The sequence below is a fragment of the Podarcis cretensis genome, assembly GCF_951804945.1.
Source record: "Podarcis cretensis genome assembly, chromosome: 3".
Classification (NCBI taxonomy): domain Eukaryota; kingdom Metazoa; phylum Chordata; class Lepidosauria; order Squamata; family Lacertidae; genus Podarcis; species Podarcis cretensis.
Window position 1 is genome coordinate 63655785 of NC_137172.1, and position 22493 is coordinate 63678277.

Below are 22493 nucleotides of genomic sequence, written 5' to 3' on the forward strand. Positions count from 1 at the left end.
GAGAGTTTGGTTCCAGCATGTTGGTAAATTACATGTAATTGGCTGTGTAAAAAGGTAAAGGTAAAGGTACCCCTGCCCGTACGGGCCAGTCTTGACAGACTCTGGGGTTGTGCGCCCATCTCACTTAAGAGGCCAGGGGCCAGCGCTGTCCGGAGACACTTCCGGGTCACGTGGCCAGCGTGACATCGCTGCTCTGGCCAGAGCCAGAGCCAGAGCCAGAGCCGCACACGGAAACGCCGTTTACCTTCCCGCTGGTAAGCGGTCCCTATTTATCTACTTGCACCCGGAGGTGCTTTCGAACTGCTAGGTTGGCAGGCGCTGGGACCGAGCAGCGGGAGCGCACCCCGCCGCAGGGATTCGAACCGCCGACCTTTTGATCGGCAAGCCCTAGGCGCTGAGGCTTTAACCCACAGCGCCACCTGCGTCCCCTCAATTGGCTGTGTGAACACAGTCAAATGCAACGTCACACATGTAAGAAGAAGAATGAATGCATATTGTACATGCTGCTGGCTTTTGAAATTATATTGTTGGCATTTAGTGTTAGTGCCATAGCTTTACCTTTTCCTATTTGTGTTTTAAAGATAACAGCTGAACAGGAGCATCTTGTATGAACAAACAGATGTGTCTGAGGCACGTCTGGCAAAGCTACTTAAAACTTCTCCAAGCACTCAAACACTTCTCTACTCAGCTTTCGCAAATGTGAATTGTAAGGTTATGAAGGAAAAATAATGTGGGATATAAGAAAGCCAGCTCATACATACATGTACACCACTTGATTCCTTGTCACTTGATGGTTCAAGTTAATTCATGAAAAGGTATTTGTGTCTGATGTGACACAGAAGTTCTTATAGTCACTCATTTCCACAAGTCATCTTTTGGTGCTGTATTCATCAAGTGATGATTATGTATGTGGTGCCAAGGTTTAGGGAAGCTATCTAGAGGCATGAAGGTGAAATTATCTGTTAATATGCAGTATTAAATTCTAGAGATCTGGAGTGGGGAACCTCATACCTATGGCCAAATGCAGCCCCAGAGGCCTCTCTGGGCCTTCAGACTTTCCCCTGCCAGCCCAGCTCTGCTTTGCACCCTTCCGAGTGTTTTTGGCTGGCTGGCATGTGCCCATGGATTCTGATAATGCTTCTTGCTGGCCTTAATGGAGGATAGGGTAAGTGTGTTGGTAAAACCTTCAGAGGCAAAGGGGCTACGCCTCTACATCCTACTGGACAAAGGGTGCTTATACTGTAAATCTAAAAACTGAAGAAAGTTACTGCTTTCTTTGGTGGTGGATTACAGGAAAAAAAAAGGCGGACATTCAGCCCTTGTATATCAAAGGGGAACGGGTGGAGAGGGTGGCGGAATTCAGGTTTTTGGGAGTGACTATCGATCAGGGCATGACTTGGAGCGCAAATACCACTGCTCTGGTGAAGAAGGCCCAGCAGAGAATTTATTTCCTCAGACTTTTAAAGAAGAACAATCTGAGTGAGAGACTGCTGGTGTCCTTCTACCGAGGCTCCATAGAGAGCATTCTCACATACTGTATTTGTGCCTGGTTCTCCAGTTGTACAGCTAGGAAGAGGAAGGTGCTCCAGAAGGTCATAACCACAGCCCAAAGGATTATTGGTCATCCTCTCCCATCTTTGGAAGAACTGTACGGTTCCCGTTGTCTTAGGAAAGCAAACAACATCCTGCAGGATGCATCTCACCCGGGATACAGTCTGTTTGCACTACTGCCTTCTGGCAGGAGATATAGAAACATCAAGTCAAGGACAAATAGACTGAAAAATAGTTTTTATCCAAGAGCTGTGGCCTTTTTAAATGCTGTAACTCGATAGTGTGACCTGGGAGTTTGATGGGTGTGGGTGTGGGTGTGGCTGGAATGTGGTTTGTTTGGTTGTTGTTGTTGTTTTGCTTTTGTTGTTTTTAAGGGATGGCATCCAATTTCGTTGCACTTGTGCAATGTTGCACTTGTGTAATGACAATAAAGAATCTATCTATCTATCTTCACAGTCTTATAAAGCAGAGACAGGGGCAGGATAGACTTCAGTCCTCTCACCATCTACAGCTACCCCTCCCTCCTGCTAGCCTTGCACCTGCTGAGCCTCTTGCCATTAGGCAGGTAAAGGTAAAGGTAAAGGTACCCCTGCCCGTACGGGCCAGTCTTGACAGACTCTGGGGTTGTGCGCCCATCTCACTTAAGAGGCCAGGGGCCAGCGCTGTCCGGAGACACTTCCGGGTCACGTGGCCAGCGTGACATCGCTGCTCTGGCGAGCCAGAGCCGCACACGGAAACGCCGTTTACCTTCCCGCTGGTAAGCGGTCCCTATTTATCTACTTGCACCTGGAGGTGCTTTCGAACTGCTAGGTTGGCAGGCGCTGGGACCGAGCAGCGGGAGTGCACCCCGCCGCAGGGATTCGAACCGCCGACCTTTCGATCGGCAAGTCCTAGGCGCTGAGGCTTTAACCCACAGCGCCACCTGCGTCCCGCCATTAGGCAAGCCTTCCGCTAATTAACCTGTGGTCTTTTAAACTGTTGGGAGTATTGTTTTTATTATTATGGTATGCATTTTTTGTGTTTTTATATTGTCAACCGCATCTTTGGATGAAGGTCTGTATAGAAGTTTAATAAATGATGATGATGATAATAATAAGCACCAAGACATTCAAGAAATTTGTGGTAAAAAGGAAACGTTGTTTTGAAAGTTGTTTACATCCATGGCTAGCTTTGATACCATTTAATTATAACAATTTTCTGATTAGTCATATGAGCATCTGCAAATGCCAACATTATTAAAGGAACACAGGAAAGGGAAGGAGTATTTGATATGGGAGTGTTGGAAAACGATATCTCTTTCAAATACTGTACATCATCAGCTGCAGATAATGTGCCAAGAATTTTGAGCTGTGTTTCTTGATACACCCATGATTCAAAATTCACATAATTTTTATGCTGCCAGATTCCCCAGAGCTTTGTCTATTATGATACAATTCTTAGTAAGTTAGTAGTTTCTTTTTAAACTGCCCTTTTTCTTTTATTATGTTTGTGAGCTGCTTTGGGAGGTCCATATAGGGCGCGCGCGCACACACACACACACACACAAGTTAAGTACAAGTTAAGTACTATATTAGGGTAAAAAAAACCCAACCCTGTCAGCTCAGTTACTTAATGCTTAGTTCATAAGAAATACAGAAGACAGGGTTCAAAGATAACAACTTGAACTGAATCAACTTGACTGTAGTTCTGTGCATTGGATTACTCCCATAAGATTTGCTGCATTATTCCAAAAGTTCTAACACAATGGTACATCAAGTCTCCAGTCTCCTTGTTCACAGAACCTATGAAAACATTGTAGCTAAAGTTTTATCCAGACCGTAAAAGCATGATCCAAGTGCATTTTATTCTTTACCAAACATTCCAGATGGCACCAACCCAACACCATTTGCACTGCATCTAGTTCTCACGTAGTGGAAGAGAGCATCTTACACAGGTTACAGATTCTTGATAATGGGGAGATGGCACATTTGCTGCTTTATAAGAGGAAGAGAGGTTGCCATGAAATGGTGAGTCATTGGTTGGGACATATAAGCTGCTAGCTATGTTTTGCTTTACATGTCTATATGAACACTTCTGTGCTTTGCTTATTAAGGGGGAAAGGGCCCATCCAGCAAATTTAGGACAGATGTATAATAACTATTTGGCAACAAGAAGTATAATAAGATGTCATTGTATTTTGTACAGGAGAATATATTCACTTGTTCATCATTGGCATCTACAGGCAGTTTCCAGTAGGCCCTTGAGACACTCAGGAAACCGCCACGCACACAAACAATGTAGACAAACAGAGACAAGCAGTGGTAGCCACAGAAATGGAATAACATGTCCTCAGCAAGCACATATTGTGGTTTCTTTGCTGGTAAAGTGAGATGCCTCTGTACTGCAGAAGTACTGCCTGGAGAAAATACGGCTGGAGGACTTCCTGAGTGACCCTCGCTAATGTTAGCAGGCAATTTGCATGTAAGCCTGCAACTCTCACATGCAATCCTGGCACTGTATTATTTGGGGATAATGCAGACACCAGAGATAATAAGCACATTTATTATATCAAGAGTGGAATGAGCTTACTAAAGACATTCAACAGAATCTGCATACAGGACACTAACAACAGGCTAAATATTAAAAACCTTAAGATTTAATTCTTAAAGCATGCATAGGGATGCATAGGAAAACTAGAGTGCAGTAAAAGTGGTGAGGGGGAGGGTGTGAGAAAGAGCTTGTTCACATTTGAGCATTATTTAGCTGTTAATCTGCTTTCCCCCCATTTGGATTAGAATGGAGTAGGCCATATCCATACGTTTGAATTTGTATTTGAGAGCCACTTCCATTTTCCCATTCATACCACTAGGCATTCCCTTTATTCCCCCCCCCCCCCCGACTTCTAATTTGTTGGTTTTATTATGCCAGTTATGTACTGGCAGGGCGTGGGGCACAGATAGCTGTAAAATTTCCTGTCCAAGAAATTTGGACATTGCACTCAGGCAGTTGTAAATTTGCTTTGCAGTTTTCTGGTTTTGTGCAAATATGAGGCATCAAAAGAAGAAAAAGAGTCCTCTTTTCAGGAGTGCACCCGAAATAGTTACGAATACAAACAGAAAAGAATTGGTACTTGGGGAAGTAGGTAAGGTAAAGGTAAAGGACCCTGGATGGTTAAGTCCAGTCAAAGGCAATTATGGGGTGTGGTGTTCATTTCACTTCTGGCTGAGGGAGCTGGCATTTGTCAACAGACAGCTTTCTGGGTCATGTGGCCACCAGAACTAAACCGCTTCTGGCGCAACGGAACACCGTGATGGAAGCCAGAGCACACAGAAATGCTGTTTACCTTCCCGCTGCAGTGGTACCTATCTATCTATTTGCACTGATGTGCTTTTCAATTGCTAGGTTGGCAGAAGCTGGGACAGAACAACGGGAGCTTACCCTGTCACAGGGATTCAAACTGCCAACCTTCTGATCAGCCATCCCCAAAGGCTCAGTAGTTTAGACTACAGCGCCACCCGCTCCCTACTTGGGGAAGTAGTGGGTATGGAAAGGAGAGTACAGTGGTACCTCTAGTTACAAACTTAATTCGTTCAGGAGGTTCGTTCTTAACCTGAAATTGTTCTTAACTAGAGGCGTGCTTTCTCTAATAGGGTCTCTTGCTGCCGCTGTGCCACTGGCACACGATTTCCATTCTCATCCTGGGGCAAAGTTCTCAACTCGAGGTAACTCTTCCAGGTTAGCAGAGTTTGTAACCTGAGGCATTTGTAACTCGAGGTACCACTGTAATTGCAATAGACCACATATTTGGAAGAATTTGTTTTATGTAATGGACAGATGGAAAATTGGAAGACCTTTCAACTTTTCCGCTTCTCTTTTATCTTTTTTAGTTTATTTATTTAGTTAGTTTCCGTTTGTTTTCTCTTTCTATGTTTTTGTTTTTATCTAGATTAGTTTCTTTTATCTTATTGTGTTATGAACATTTTAAAATAAAATCTTATTTTAAAAAAGAAAATGAAAGAGAGTAGCAATAGATCACAGTAACAAATCATTTGCAACCCCAAGCAGAGCAGTTTGGACCCCAGTTTTTGAGGTTTGAGAATGAGACAGCCACACATGGAAGAGCAAAGAGAAAACATGGAATAGGTCTTCCAAAAAAAAAAAGGTACCTCATCAGGTTGATTGGGAAAGGGAAGAGAGAATGATGGTTTGGCTAGCTGATGGGCTTGAGCAAGAGTTTAATGTGTTTCCTTTTTCTGTGAGAATGGGGCTTGGTGGAGGTGAAAGTACTTCTTCAGCAGCAGAAATTAATACAGAGAGGAAAAGAAGAACAGGAAGGGGGGAGTCCACCAGAAATGTTCTGGTGAGGAATGTGTATACCTGAAGGAGTGTCTCCACCCCCCATCATTCAGCCCAGACATTGAGGTCCAGCTCCAAAGGCCTTCTGGCGGTTCCCTCACTGCAGGAAGTGAGGTTACAGGGAACCAGGCAGAGGGAACGCCCTCCCACCAGATGTCAAGGAAATAAACAACTGACATTTAGAAGACATCTGAAGGCGCCCTGTTTAGGGAAGTTTTTTAATGTTTGATGTTTTATGGTATTTTTAATATTGTGTTGGAAGCTGCGCAGAGTGGCTGGGGAAACCCAACCAGATGGGTGGGTTATAAATGAATGAATGATGATGATGATGATGATGATGATGATGATGATGATGAGTGAGGTCTCTTTGTGGGGTTCCAAAGATTCCTAACAGCTAAGGTGAAAAAGATACTTTATACGCTTAACTTGAGCTTGAAGATAAACAAAAAAAGACAGAAAAATATGTGTAGTGAATGGGTATTGCAAGTTTACAGAACCATAGAATTGTAGAGTTGGGAGTAGCCGCCAAGGGTCATGTAATGGTGACATATTCGTCACTGCTATCTTTTCCTTTCAGGGAAGAAACTGGAATGACCAGACCTGGGATCCTCAGAGTGAGTCGGATGCTATACATGCCATTTTTGCCAAGGAGAAGATCCCCCCCCCCCCGGGGCTCTGCTATGACCAGGGAAGCAGCAGACGCTTCTGCTGCCCCAAAGTGAGTTGCTGGGGGTTTGGAGGGGGAGGTTGGCATTTTGCAAACACCTTGCAAGCTTTTTGAAAGTGTTCAAATCAAGCATTAATAAATGCTAATCTGCAGCTTATGTGGGGAAGGGGAGAAAGTTCCTGATATGTCATTTCAGTCCTTTCCTTTCTAATAATGTGCTGCCTTCAAAGACAAAATTGGCAACTCATCCAATATAATTAGGGACATACATGGTTCTGTTTTAATTAAAGTAAGTGCAGTGGCAAATGATGCTACCCTATGGCAAATGCTGCCAGTTCCAGTACCAAGGAAAAAAGCTGATGTCATGTGCACAAACTATGTTAAATGTTCTTGTTGCAGCTCAGATCTTTGCTGCTTTGCTTCAAAAACTGGGAAAGCAGTTTTGATTTATTTTCAGCTCGGGGCAGAATATGTACTTTGGATTTTGGCCCAGGATCATTTATTATGGAAATAAATCCCGGCATTGATTGTTAACGCATGCTTAGGGGCAGGCAGGGGCAGCCTGAGGCATTTTGTAACCTGAGGTGATCCACAAAATGGCAACACACACACACACACCATCATGGAAGAAGGCGTGAGTGAAGATCTGCATCAGGAACAGTGTGTGGTGATCAACATTGGGAATGGCTGAGGAGTCAAATCAACCTTACCCAACAGTTGGAGTGGGAATCAAATGTTGTCACTGGCGGGAAAGCAGCCAACTCTAAATCATGCCAGGCAGGTGCAGAGCCCAGCAGATCTCAGAGGGCTTCCTCCCTAGGGATGGGAGTGCCTCCTATTTGCCAAGAGGTCACTGTAGAGGTGGCATGGGGGGGGGTCGCCTAGGAGGAGGCAGATCTGGTCTCCAAGGAACGTGCCACAGCTGACTTTGCCACTGTGGCAGAAGCAGAAGCAATGGGTGGTGCATTCCTTGGAGGCCACATCTGCTGCCCCTGAGGATTGTGCCACCTGAGGTGGTCGCCTCACTTTGCCTCATGGGTGGGTCGGTCCTGGTTGCAGGACAGTTTTGCGTGGTAGTGTTGTGTGAAAGCCCTTCGGTGAGATCAGTTGGAATGCATTAGGGTCTGGTAGCAATACCTTCTCTCAGCCAGTCAACAGGAACTGAAACGGATGGCCGAGAGAGGCATCTGCAACAGATGTTTCTTTATTCCAAAATAGAAAGGTAAAGGTAAAGGACCCCTAACGGTTAAGTCCAGTCACAGACAACTCTGGGGTTACGGCGCTCATCTCGCTTTACAGGCCAAGGGAGCCAGCATTTGTCCGCAGACAGTTTTTCCGGCTCATGTGGCCAGCATGACTAAGCCACTTCTGGTGAAACAAGAGCAGTGCAAGGAAACACCATTTACCTTCCCGCCGGAGTGGTACCTATTAATCTACTTGCACTTTTTGGGGTGCTTTCGAACTGCTAGGTTGACAGGAGCTGGGACTGAGCAACGGAAGCTCACCCCGTCACGGGGATTCAAACTGCCGACCTTCTGGTCGGCAAGCCCAAGAGGCTCAGTGGTTTAGACCACAGCACAAATATATTCCATTATATTCCAATAGAGCAGCCTATAAAGATGGTCATTAACAGCTATCCACTGTTAAACTAAGCAAGAGCCATAGCTCTGCAGCTGAGCATCTGCTTTTCATCTGGAAGACGCTGGGTTCAATCCCAAATATCTCCAGATAGGGCTAGAAATATGCACTCTCTGAAATCCTGGAGAGCCACTGCCAATCAGTGTAAACATACTGAGCAAAATAGCCTTGTGGTCTGACTCAGTATAAGGTAACCTGTTATGTTCCTATATGTGCATGGCATAACAGGAATGCGCTATTTTACCTTGGAACCCATGTGCTACTATCTTCTTCAAGACATGTCTCTGTCCAAGAAAGAAACATGAATTAGATGGAGGCCAAGGATTGCAGTACTTTAAGGATGATAAAGAGTCTTATTGCACTGTAAAGATTGTTTCTTATGGAACAATCTACTATAGACTAGAGTCCAAAAGTTTATGCTATGATGTATTTGTTTGTTTTGAGGCTTGAAACACCTTGAGATGTTTTGTTGTTTTTGTTGCAAGAAACTAACACCTTATGAGGATGACTTTTGTTTAAGTCCCATGGATAAGAATGAGAAATCGCCCTGACTTATAGCTTGAGGGTTTGGTCAGTTAATGCAATGACTGGCCTCTTCAGAGTGACGTGGACTCCTCATTCTGGCCCTCAAGTGCTCTTTCCCAGCATTACAATGACATTTTGGATTGGAAGCCAAATATCCTTGTAAGCACAGCAAGGCTTCACAATCAAAATCAATTGATAAGATGGCATGGTAATGAGGAGCAGTTTTTCATTTTATTTTCACTTGGATTCCCACTACTGGGATTTTTGATATGGCAAAGCAAATGTGGTTTCTTAATGTGGTTAGCATGTATCTCCACATCATTGTTGCACTGAGACCAGCGTTCTGGAGAGATTTATTCAGGGAATCAAAGAAGCAGCCTCGTTAATGTTGCTTTTGTAAATTTAGCTTCTTCTCTAACTTCTGATCACTGCGATAATGCAGCAGATGGCTCTGTTGTGTTTGGCTTGATTTGATTACTTGGTACTTCTCTGCCTGCCCTCCAACAGTGTACGTGAGAAGCAGCGTAGAGCTGGGAGAAAGCTCACAACCCTCACAGGAGTCCACAGGAGTCTCTTGCGTTTGAGCACATCTTCAAGCTCCCTCCAGGGACTGGCACCAGTCCCAGAACACAATGTTGCTTCAACCCCTATCCAATTGGGCATAGGAAACTGCTTCATACTGAGCTACACCATTGGTCCATCTCGCTCAGTACTCTCTGGCAGAGATTCCCTTGGGTTTCAAGCAGACTAGCATGGGATCCAGGTTGATGTCAATGCACTGAAAGCTGATGTTGGAGCTACATGCGAGCTATACCAAGAAACCATCAAAAATCCCAGGGGTGTGAACCAAGTGAAGGGAAAAATCAACACTAGCTCCCAGCTGTGTTGTCTCTTGGACTGATTGGGACTGGGTGGGCAGAATGCAGGGAGGTTAAGGGTAGGTGGAGCCAGGGTCAAAGACAGGTAGAACCAACAAATTCTAGTTTTGTCCCCATCCTCCTTAAAGCTAAGTTCTTACAGGAAAAGTTGAGACTAAGGAGAAGGATGCTGACTCCACCCACTGCAGTTGCTGTAGGTAAGTAGCTTGGTGAAGCTGGTGAAGCTGTGCCCCATTTGCCTTAATGGAGCAACTTCCACAGGCTAACCATCAGAAATGTCCTTTTCATTCCAGAAAAGCACATTTCATCACATCATTTGATTTGTAAGCCACCATTCCATAGTTAAAACCACACTCAAGGTGGCTTAGAACGTGAAGTAACAAATGTAGCCATAGACAATAAATAAAACACATCAAAAGGCACACAGACGTAACTGAACAATTTCCACATAAATCATTGTAAGAGATAAAGATAAAGATACAAAAAATAACAGCGACAACACCTCAACAAAAACCTCTAAACAATACCCCAGCCCAAGAGTCTGTTCAGCAGCCTTGGTTTTTGTAGCTGGAGTAAGTCAGTCAGGGCCCACCCCTCCCAGGCCAGGTGGGGAAAGGCCCACAAGGCAGGGAGCAGGTCTTTCAGGACTCATAGCCAATATGGTCCCATTTGATGGCCAAAAGGAAGACACAGATGTCACTTGTGTTGCAATCACATACCATTTGCCTAGGAACAAGCCCTATTAAATGTTGTGATATCTACTTCTGAATAGCTATGTACACTATAGGAGTGCACTGCTAGTGTTTTCCATTAAGTACAGCTGAAAGTGAGAGCTTATCATACCCTAAGAAATTACCGTATTTTTCCTTCTATAACACGCAGATTTTTTCTCCTAAAAAGGAAGGGGAAATGTCTGTGCGTGTTATTGAGCGAATGTGTGGTCCCTGGAGCCAAATAGTGCAAGGGGAGGCAAAAAAAAGCAGGCAAAAATCAAATCGCGCGTCTCCTAGAAGGGAAACCTGAAAGAGGAAGCGGCTGCTTTCCGGCATTCTGCCTCAGGGTCTTACTGCCCACCCATCTCTGTTTCCTTGCTGTGTTTGCTCAAACGGAACAAAGAGCAGGGAAAGCCCCTCCCCTCCAGGCAAGCAGAGGGGAAAGCTGAAAACATGCAGAAGGGAGAGAGAGAGAGAGCTGGCTGGCTTGGGTGGGTAGGTGAGGGAAAACTTTTGCCTTCCTTTCCTCCCTACCCCTCTCCTGCATTCTTAGCCAGCTGCTTCTCTGCACACCCCTCTCCTGCTCCTTGTCCCTTCTGTGTTTTTCCTTCCCTCCCCACTTAAAATGTGGTTAAAAAGCATGGATCCACATGGATCCTCAGGATCTTTGCATTGGGTCAGCCCAAATTCACCATCAGATCACATAGCACGTCCATGGCTACAGCCTGCCCCCCCCAAAATCACGCACCCACTGTTGCCTGGGGCTGCAATGGTGCAAAAATGTGGTTAAAAAGCATGGATCCACATGGATCCTAAGGATCTTTTCATTGGGTCAGCCCAAATTCACCATCAGATCACATAGCATGTCCATGGTTACAACCTGCCCCCCCAAAATCACGCACCCACTGTTGCCTGGGGCTGCAATGGTGCAAAAACGTGGTTACAAAACATGGATCCACATGGATCCTCAGGATCTTTGCATTGGGTCAGCCCAAATTCACCATCAGAGCACATAGCATGTCCATGGCTACAGCCTGCCCCCCCAAAATCACGCACCCACTGTTGCCTGGGGCTGCAATGGTGCAAAAACGTGGTTACAAAACATGGATCCACATGGATCCTCAGGATCTTTGCATTGGGTCAGCCCAAATTCACCATCAGATCACATAGCATGTCCATGGCTACAGCCTGCCCCCCAAAAATCACGCACCCACTGTTGCCTGGGGCTGCAATGGTGCAAAAACGTGGTTACAAAGCATGGATCCACAGGGATTCTCAGGATTTTTGCATTGGGTCACCCCAAATTCACCATCAGATCACATGTCTGTGGCCACAGCATGAAGCACAAAAATGATACATCCACTGTTTCATTCAGAATGTTTTTTCCCTTGTTTTCCTCCTCTAAAAACGATGTGCGTGTTATGGTCAGGTGCGTGTTATAGAGCGAAAAATACGGTAACTAGTGAAATTATGAGGTGATGTATGCATTGGCTGCTGGTACTTTGCTCTTACAATTGTGTTGAAATGAACTAAAAGGAGTGTGATGCTTGCTGCTGCTCCAGAAATTATCAGCGTTATAGCTTTTACAGAGGGTGGATTTGAACAAAAGGGCTTTCCCCCCATCAACATGCACTTGCTTTTGTAGTGGCCATGTACTGGGAATTGCAGAACTTACTTATCTGTAAGGGCTGAGCACAAATCAGGCTCCACAGCCAATGCTCATTTGAGCCACTAACAACATAGCTCCCCGCCTTTTATTTTAACTTCTGCCGCTTCACCAGCTCCAATCCTCATTTCTGGACAGGAAACCCTGCATTTTCAAGAAGAGGGCATCATAGGATTGTTGCTGTTGGTTGGTTGGTTGGTTGTTTTTTTAACTATCAAACCATTCCAAAGGCAGAATTAAAATCTTAGACAGGCACACTGGAAAGGTTTTGTCTTTTAGAGAATGGCTGACACTCAATTTGAACAGTGTGCTTTCTTCCTACAGAAGGTTTTCTAGCTTTATTGATTCTAAAACTTTTTTTTTAGCCTGCCATTCCTCAGAAAAGAGCCAAAGATGGCTTACATGCAATAAAGAAAACAACAATATCGTAGCAAATGGGGGTGAGTTTACTAAAAAACAAGCAGCAAAACTAAGAACTACAGGATTAAATAGCAATGGAAAGTGCAAGGTTGCAGGCTGGGCAGCTAGGAGACAGAGCTATGCCTGATTTCTGTTAGAATCCAAGGCTTTGGCTATGGAAGAAGCAAGTCCTTCTTGGGGTGTTAATGCTGTGGGGCCCTCCATTGTAAGCTCATGTCCTATATACGTACAAATAAACCATATATTATAAAGGCACCACAGTCTCTGCTGTCCCTCATTCCGAAGACACCAAATCCTGGGTAGAACCCTTGGAATCTCGCACCACTCGGAGGGGTGGCACACAACATTATGTTTCCGGGGTCTACAGGGTTGAAGGCAGCACAGTCTGACCTCTGTCGTCAAACAAGGGACCCAGGGCCACTGGGAAGCTGCTTCCTCCCAGGTAAAATATCATAGCAGGAAGGAAGTCAGTCAGGCCCCATCCATCAACCCAACTTCCTGAGCCAGGCTCCAGTCAGCTGCAGGGACTTTGCTTCCCCACTCCCTGCTGGAGGAAATAATCAGCTCTGGCTGCCAGTTGCCCTGGAACTGCAGAAGCAAAGGCAAAAAAGGCTTCTTGGCCACATCCATCAGTCAAAGAAGCAAGAACCAACAGCAGCTATTCAAGGAAGATTTGCCTGGCCACAACTGGATACAAAGGCACACAGCTCACCTGTCTCTCCCTCCACCTTCCTTCCTTTATGTGTCTTTGAAAGCCTATAAGGATAGTGTCTGGCTCTGGCTGTCTTTTTCAAGCTCGCTCTCTTAAATTGGAGTGAGTTGCTTTGGTGGACAGTAATTGTCTGAAAAGCGACACAAAATATAGGAAATAAGGAAATAAATAAATATAATCCACCCTAATTACAAAAGTAGAAGGATTGTGCGTGTTCTGTTCCAAATCTCACTGCATCATGGGTTTTGTAGTCCAAATGCTTCCCACTACATAATCATTCAGACCTGCTAATTTCCCAGTGCATTTTGTGTTCTGTTTTCACAATCTATTTTCTGTGAGAACGCTATAGCAAAAGCTGGTCACAAGCCAACATGTAACCCACAGAGACAACAGAGTAACTTTTTATAGTTGTGTGTGTCAGCAATCAAATTAAGAGGTGGTGTTTCTTTTGCCAACACTCAGGTTGGTTTCTTCCAAGATGCAACCATGGGAACTGTGTTAATAAATTGCTGGAGCCAAGCCACAGAGGTTGGCTGCAGTACTGCCAGCTGCAGTAGTAAACAATGTTTTTGCAAACTCTAACAGCTCCACAGAAACTCAGTTGATAAGAGTGTAACACAGCATTACCACTTTGGAAAGGGAATGAAGTAAGATAAGGAGAGAGGACACTTCTCTTAAGGAGAACAAGCTGTTAGTATGGAAGCCTTTTCAGTTAAGCTGGCTGCTGGAATCAAAGATAATTTTGCATATGTGAAAGCAAATGAGTCCCGTCTAGCCATGAGAAACTCCAGCAGCAGTCCTAATGTGACCCACAAGGGTACTTTCCCCAAACTGCACCCATGTGCCCTACACTTGTTACATATAACTTCAGGTGTGGGACACATAAAGGCATTGTTCCCAGTCTAAAGAGAGTTTTGCAGACACCGCCAGTCGGCCAATTGGTGGCACCTGCGAACCACGCTCCTTTGTAAACATTGACAATTAGTTGATCTTTGGCACTAGCTGAGTAATAGGGCTCCGCAGATGCCACGATGGCACTTGCAAAGCTTTGTTCCTTTCCTGTGAGGTTTGATTTCAAACTGCATGTGCAGAAGAAAATGCTTCCCCTGGTGTCACTGTGGTGCCAGGTGACTGCCAGGTGTCCAGCCCCACACACCTGTCTGAATCCAAACCGCTGGCCAGATCCACTTCCCCAACCTTATATAAAATGAAAACAACAGCCAATGCAATCCCACATCCCATCATTGATAGCCACTGCTACGCTGCAGCTATGCTGCCATACCCCCACCCCACCCCCAATTCCCCAGTAATGTCAGAAACAAAATAACACCTGGAGATATATGAGAGTGTTTGCAGAGTAGGCACAAGAATGAAGGCTACTCTTACAAACACCCTGGCAACTCCCTTGCTATTATTCAGTTGCAACATTGTTTGGTGCTTTGAGGGAACCAGTTGCAAGACTTCTAGGATTAACTCACACAAGCCATTTGTGACACAAGTATGCTGGCAGGAGAAACCTACAGAGCCACATTCAACATAGCTCATATCATAGCCCATTGGGAGGGGCAGACAGCATGGAACCTCTTGATGCATCCTTTCTAGTCTCCCAACATTTAACTGTCATGAGACGAAGGTTCTTGAGAGCAGAAGCAGTAAGGCCGACGAGGCCTACACAATCATTCAAGCCCGCTAACGGCTAACTACTAACTGTTAACAGCAAACTGCTAAGTCAGCTGTGACTCGTGACTCATTCGCCCTATAAAAGTAGGCAGCCTCTCTGTGGGCCTCAGAGTCAATGTATCTCGGTCTGTGTCTTAGCGTGTGTGTATGTGTGTGTGTGTGTGTGTGTGTGTGTGTGTGTGTGTGTGGTGTGTTGTTGCAGAGTGGTTCCAGGACTCTAGTAAATCAGTAACTAAGACTATGCCCCTGTGAAGAGTCAGATAGCTCCTATGAGCACTCTGTGTATGCTCTTTAACTATGCTGTTTATGAACATTATTTTCTCAAGTAAAAGTTTTATTCTGTTTATGAACAAGACTCTGCGTTGATTAATTTACCTCTGCGCGACATTAACACCCTCCCTGAAAACAACCATCTTCTGTCCTTCTCCACCCTATGTGTAGGATTTCCCAAACACACATATAGACTGATACCTCATGGGGCTGTAGCTCAGTGGAACAGTTCAGGGTTAGCAGATGAGAGACTTCAGGTGTAATCCCAGGTTGCAGACTGCCATGACAATAGGCTGGGAAGACACCCACTCACACCCACACACCTCTAGTAATATACTGCCTCAGTATTCTGTGTCCCCCCCTCCCAATGCCTGCCCCATCCTGAAGAAAGCTGAGGTGAGTAAGAAACAGGTAGCCAGGCTCCTTACCTACTATTCCTCATTTAAAAAGTCAGTTCAAACCATGCATACGTTGTGAGGTGAATTCTGAAAGCCACAAAGAGGAGTGGGGTTGGCCAAGCTTCCCTGCATCCTTGTAAGACTCCTGCACTTTTGCAAGCTGCATGTGCAGCTTTCCCCATCACCGCCTCAGTCTCTTTGCCCTTATGTGTGGCTGATTTCTACCTGCCCCTTGCATGGAAGAACAGGTCTGAAATACATGTGCTCCAGCCCCTCTGATTTGAAAGCTGGATAATGTGGGCCTTGGTTTCAGCTTTCTCTTTTGGTCCTTCTGGCTTCCTGAGATTACTCATCCACCACAGAGCTGCCCCCTTTTTTAGGACATATTCTTCCACAACTAGACCAGGGCTTCCAGTAACTGCTGACAGGGACTCCCGCTTTATTTCACTTTAACAAAAGGAAACTAACACATTGTACTTCTCAGTTCCCCTTTCTCTTGTGGTTGTTCAAAGTGGGCCCCTGCAGACTTCCTGTGGTCACCCTAACATTCAAGCTCTTTTTACCTTAGTGTTGCAAAGGACACCAAAAAAAGACTGGGTGGAAGCCATTGCATTGGCCAATTCTAGATGCCTACTTTATTTTAATTTTTATCCTGCTTTTCAGAAAAATATTGTCTCCCAAAGGACTCACATCAATGGTGTTGTTGTTTAAAAAAAATGACTGGTTCTCAAATTTTCAAGTTAAACAGACAAGACACATAAGGGGAAGGGGAAGGTAGTGGTGGAGGAAGAGCTTGACAATGCCAGAACAGCATGTTGAGTTGTGGGCAGGCATGACATTCATATCCAGTTGCTGGCAAGCTGATCTGCTGGGGAGAAGACCTGTTGGGTCAGACCAGAAGCACACCTAGGCTACAGCCTATTTTCACAGTGTCAAGCCAGCTGCCTATGGGAAGCCCCAAAGGAGAACCTGAGAGCATCAGCACTCTCTGTACTTGTGACTCCCAGCAACTGGTATTCGGAGGCATAACTTAGCCACCATGGACAGAGACACTGCAACCACCCCAACCAGCTCCTTTTCCTAGGTCTGGTGGCTCAGGCCAGAGCCTGCTTCTCTTCAGCTGGGCAGCTGGGCGAGCCTGCTTTCTGGCAGAACCAAGTTCATTGGGATGGAGCCAGGCCAGTCTTTCCTTTGCCTTGATGTTCTTCCTAGGAGGCAGCAACTGCTGCATTCCAGTGGTCCATGGTGCCCTGGCTGGAGCCAAAGTGAGCACCCCTTCAGCTCTGCAGTCCCAGAGCATTTTTTTTAAAAAAATGTTTATTCATTGTTCGTTGGTATTTTACTTATTATTACTTTTACAATAAAATATTTGCTTCTCAGTGATGCGGTTGGTGATGCAGGATATGTAGCCCATAGGACTGCGCTGTACAAGAGTCAGAACGAATTATTATATATTTGGATATTACACTGTGATGTAGAAAAGGCTGTGTTTATTAGGCTTCTAACCAAAATTGTTTTCTTAGAACACAGTCAAATTGTGAGTTGTAGCACACTTGTGAGCAAAAAACTCCCTGGTGTTGTTTTTTTAGGAGGAATAAACAGAAACATAAAGCCACAGAATTAAGTGCAAAGCCTAATAATTCAAAGCATGCCTCTGCTAGTCCATTTTCTCCACATTTCTACTCGGTCACATCAGGGCTGACACTGTTCTTCAGGGGGGCCTTAGCAGGGGGTGACTGCTGCCCCCTGCCTCTTTGTGGCTGCAGCACCACTGCTCCGCCTCTTCCCCACCCCTTTGCTTACTTCCTAAAACACATTGTTTACCTATGCAATAACTTCAGCACAAATGGCAGTTTCCCTGGCCAAGCTTGTCATTCTCCTCAGAGCCAGGCATTCTGTGCAAGGTGACCATGGCAGCTGGAAAAACATATTAAGCTTACAGGTGGTGGTGGTGGTGGTTGCTTAAAAAAACCACCTAAGTTCTAAATGCCTTTCTTGCCTCTGTGGCAAATCATGACAGTGGAGCAGGCAATGCCTGGCTACTTCACCCAGAATGCAAGGCCCATTATCAGAGCCCACGCAAGCAGTGAGGTAGAGATAGAAGGTGAAAGGGTGATGACCAAGTGAGTTTAAGATGGTGATGAGTCATGAGGCCTTTGGCCAGTGCCTGACCAGGCCAAACGCTGGCTTCAGGCCTGAGCCATAGGTCTGCCTAAAGCCAATGTTTCCCATAACTTTTGAACTTGCTCCCTCTCCCTTCTAAGCTTTGTCTACCTAGTGTGACTGGCAAGCACAAAGAATCCTTGCAGAGAAGTGCATGTTTGCCGCCCACTGTTATATGTATAAGGACCTGTCAAGTAGGATACTAATCTAACTCTAGTACTGCAGAAGTACTTGAACTGGAAATCTCAAGGAGGTGGTGAGAAGTCACTCTGCAGCCAAAAGCTCCCATAAGCCTTTCATATCGCTGTGCAATTTCCACAGTCAGCACAGGGTGTTTTGATGACTACCATGCTAGGCATCTTCAATGGCAGGGAAATGTCCCCTGGATTCTGTTTCTCTCTGGCATTTCCCCCTACACAAGCATGAGGAATCTATGCCCCTCCAGATGTTGTTGGACTCTAACCATTGTTATTCTTGGCCTCTGGTCACACTGGCTGAAGCTGATGGGAAACTGAGTTCAACAGCACCTAGAAGGCTACAAGTTCCGCAGTCCGACCCTATGGGGTCCTGCCTGGCTGTTTGAGAGCCACTGGCCTAAGCCCATTTCTGTCCACAAGACTATTATTCTATTTTTTTAAAATCCCTTTCATTGTCTAAATTGTGGTGATAGCTGAAATAACAATGGTTTATGTTATGGTTAAATAATAATAATAATAATAATAATAATAATAATAATAATAATAATAATAATTTATTATTTATACCCCGCCCATCTGGCTGGGCTTCCCCAGCCACTCTGGGCAGCTTCCAACAAAGTTTTAAAAGTATTAAAATACAATTTATAAAATAGGTGCTATGCAAATGCCTTCAATAAACTAAATAAGGCTGTAATTGTATACACTTCTACCACTGAATACACTGGCACTTACTTCTGAGTTAATATGCATTGGATTGGGTTGTAAATTAGACAGGGCACATGTGTTTAATATGCGAGCTGAGAGGCTATCGTCAAGTGTATTTTTGTTTTCCAGATTTTGATTACAAAAATAGCTTCCCACTTTCCTTCTCTTCTTCTGCCAGCCGCTAAAGGAAATATTTTAATCATGGCACTAACTTGGGTGGGGGGGGGAGGAGGATCAATGCCAGTTCAATTTTTCACTAACAAGATAACACTTAAGGTACACATAGTCCAATCTGTGGGGTTCTTTGGATTGCAGGTGCTCTGAAATAAAGGGACTTCATTAAAGGAGGTGGAATGAGAAATAAATTGCACCTGGGAACTCTTTCTTGCACCATGTTTTCCAAATTTCATTTCCATTTAAAGTGCAAACAAATATATATTAATGGAGCCTTTGCTGTAGCCAGCTAGTGCTGTACTGGAGACTCACTAGCCCCCTGCAATGCCTGTATCAATGTCATGGACAGGTAGGCTATGATGGGATGAGGAGAGGAAGGAGCCTTGCTGGTGGAAGATTACCAGACTGTTTTGTTTTTAATGTGTTGGGTGGGGAGAAATGCTGGAGCCCAACAGAAAGCAGCCCAGGGAGAAAGGAAGAAACTCTAAATGACACAGCTAGGTCAAGAAGGCCTAGTGATGATGTGTGCAGGAATCACCCGAATGCTGAAGATACACCTTTTTACCCTGGCTTTTGACATTTGAGATGCATATTTTTAGGACACACACCTTATTTATTTATTTATTTTAAGTTGTTTTAATTTTTTTAAATATATATATATTGGTTTTCTATTGTTGTAACCTGCCCTGGGACCTTAGGGTGAATGGCAGGTAATAAATGATGAAAAAATAATAACCAGTGCGACACCCACACAGGGTTGCCAACTGGCTAGGCAAGAAAAACAAATAATAGGCAACCCACTAGCAAGGCCTGTTTCTGTTACACAAGTGATGAAATCAGGGGTGAAGGTTTTCATAACATAATCCTTACAATTAGGTAATCGCAAGTGTTTGTTTTTAATGAGATAGTAAGACCCAGCCTGGTCCAAAAATTATCAATCCTAAATTCACACAACCCCAGTCACGCAAAGCAACAGAAATGTGTTACTGCCATTGCTAGCTTCATGTTTCCCCCTTGTTTGGGACTACGTTATATGGGTGGAAGGTTGTGCAGTCCTTTTTGAACTTACTTGAGAAACGAACTTTGTCAGTGGGGGAATAACAAAACAAAAAAACAAAACAAAAAACCAGCCTATACTAATGGTGCCACCTAGTGGATCTCAATAGAAGGATGATAAAAGAGTCTGGGGAATGTAGAGGAAAATCAAAGAAGTTTTGGAATACTGTACTTTGATGAGCCCCCTTCATGGATCACTGCCTTGCCGTGGCGAAGGGGCTTGAATAACTCAGAGAAGCTATGAACTATGCCGAGCAGGGCACCCAAGATGAACAGGTCATAGTGGAGAGTTTTGACCAAACGTGATCCACCTGGAGGAGGAACCGGCAAGCCACTCCAGTATCCCTGCCAAGAAAACTCCATGGACAAAGACAACAGGCATATAAAAGTTATGACGCTGGAAGATGAGCCCCTCAGATCGGAAGGTGTCCAACATGCTACTGGGGAAGAGCGGAGGACAAGTACAAGTAGATCCAGAGCTGATGAAGCGGCTGGGCCAAAGCCGAAAGGACACTCAGTTGCGGATATGCATGGAAGCAAAAGGAAAGGCCAATGCTGTAAAGAAAAATATTGCATAGGAACCTGGAATGTAAGAACCATGAACCTGGGTAAGTTGGATGTGGTCAAAAATGAGATGGCAAGAATAAATATTGACATCCTGGGCATCAGCGAACTAAAATGGACGGGGAATGGGTGAATTCAGTTCGGATGACTATCATATCTACTCCTGTGGGCAAGAAACCCATAAAAGAAATGGAGTGGCCCTCATAGTCAACAAAAGAGTGGCGAAAGCTGTACTGGGATGCAATCTCAAAAATTAAAGAATGATCTCGATACGAATCCAAGGCAGACCTTTTAACATCACAGTAATCCAAGTTTATGCACCAACTACTGGTGCTGAAGAAACTGAAATTGACTAATTCTATGAAGACTGACAAGACCTTATAGAAGTGACACCAAAGAAGGATGTTCTTCTCATTATAGGGGATTGGAATGCTAAAGTAGGGAATCAAGAGATAAAAGGAACAACTGGCAAGTTTGGCCTTGGAGATCAAAACGAAGCAGGGCAAAGGCTAATAGAGTTCTGTCAAGAGAACAAGCTGGTCATCACAAACACGCTTTTCCAACAACACAAGAGACGACTCTACACATGGACATCACCAGATGGGCAACATCGAAATCAGATTGATTATATTCTCTGCAGCCAAAGATGGAGAAGCTCTATACAGTCAGCAAAAACAAGACCTGGAGCTGACTGTGGCTCAGATCATCAGCTTCTTATAGCAAAATTCAAGCTTAAACTGAAGAAAGTAGGAAAAACCACTGGGCCGGTAAGATACAATCTAAACCAAATCCCTTATGAATACACAGTGGAAGTGACGAACAGGTTTAAGGATTTAGATTTGCTGGACAGAGTGCCTGAAGAACTATGGGTGGAGGCTCGCAACATTATACAGGAGGCAGCAACTAAAACCATCTCAATGAAAAAGAAATGCAAGAAAACAAAGTGGCTGCCCAACGAGGCCTTACAAATAACGGGGGAGAGAAGGCAAGCAAAATGTGAGGTAGATAGTGAAAGATACAGGAAATTGAATGCAGATTTCCAAAGAATAGCAAGGAGAGACAAGAAGGCCTTCTTAAACGAGCAATGCAAAGAAATAGAGGAAAACAACAGAATGGGAAGAACCAGAGATCTGTTCAAGAAAATCAGAAATATGAAAGGAACATTTCGTACAAAGATTACCATAATAAAGGACAAAAGTGGTAAGGACCTAACAGAAGCAGAAGACATCAAGAAGAGGTGGCAAGAATACACGGATGAATTAAACCAGAAAGATATGGATGTCTCGTACACCCCAGGTAGTGTGGTTGCTGACCTTGAGCCAGACATCCTGGAGAGTGAAGTCAAACTGGCCTTAGAAAGCACTGCAAATAACAAGGCCAGTGGAAGTGATGGTATTCCAGCTGAACTATTTAAAATTTTAAAAGATGATGCTGTTAAGGTGCTATACTCAATATGCCAGCAAGTTTGGAAAACTCAGCAGTGGCCAGAGGATTGGAGAAGATCAGTCCACATCCCAATCCCAAAGAAGGGCAGTGCCAAAGAATGCTCCAACTACCGCACAATTGCACTCATTTCACACACTAGCAAGGTTATGCTTAAAATTCTACAAGGAAGGCTCAAGCAGTATGTGGACCAAGAACTCCCAGAAGTGCAAGCTGGATTTAGAAGAGGCAGAAGAACCAGAGACCAAATTGCAAACATGCGCTGGATTATGGAGAAAGCTAGAGAGTTCCAGAAAGACATCTACTTCTGCTTCATTGACTATGCAAAAGCCTTTGACTGTTTCGACAACAGCAAACTATGGCAAGTTCTAAAAGAAATGGGAGTGCCTGATCACCTCATCTGTCTCCTGAGAAATCTCTATGTGGGACAAGAAGCTACAGTTAGAACTGGATATGGAACAACTGATTGGTTCAAAATTGGGAAAGGAGTACGACAAGGCTGTATAATGTCTCCCTGCTTATTTAACTTATATGCAGAATTCATCATGCGAAAGGCTGGGCTGGATGAATCCGAAGCCAGAATTAAGATTGCCGGAAGAAATATCAACAACCTCAGATATGCAGATGACACAACCTTGATGGCAGAAAGTGAGGAGGAATTAAAGAACCTTTTATTGAGGGTGAAAGAGGAGAGCGCAAAATATGGTCTGAAGCTCAACATCAAAAAAACGAAGATCA

The 22493-nt window shown here is 44.5% G+C and overlaps 1 protein-coding gene and 1 long non-coding RNA gene across 2 annotated transcripts in view; one reads left to right on the forward strand and one right to left on the reverse strand.

Annotated features, from left to right (window-relative positions):
• The window catches only part of SLC35D3 (solute carrier family 35 member D3), a 231550-nt gene that overhangs the window by 186799 nt on the left and 22258 nt on the right, over positions 1–22493 (reverse strand). The window lies entirely within an intron of this gene.
• On the forward strand, positions 2000–2647 carry LOC307213344. Its single transcript, XR_013837482.1, has 2 exons — positions 2000–2112; positions 2491–2647. It is a non-coding gene; the product is annotated as an uncharacterized lncRNA (long non-coding RNA).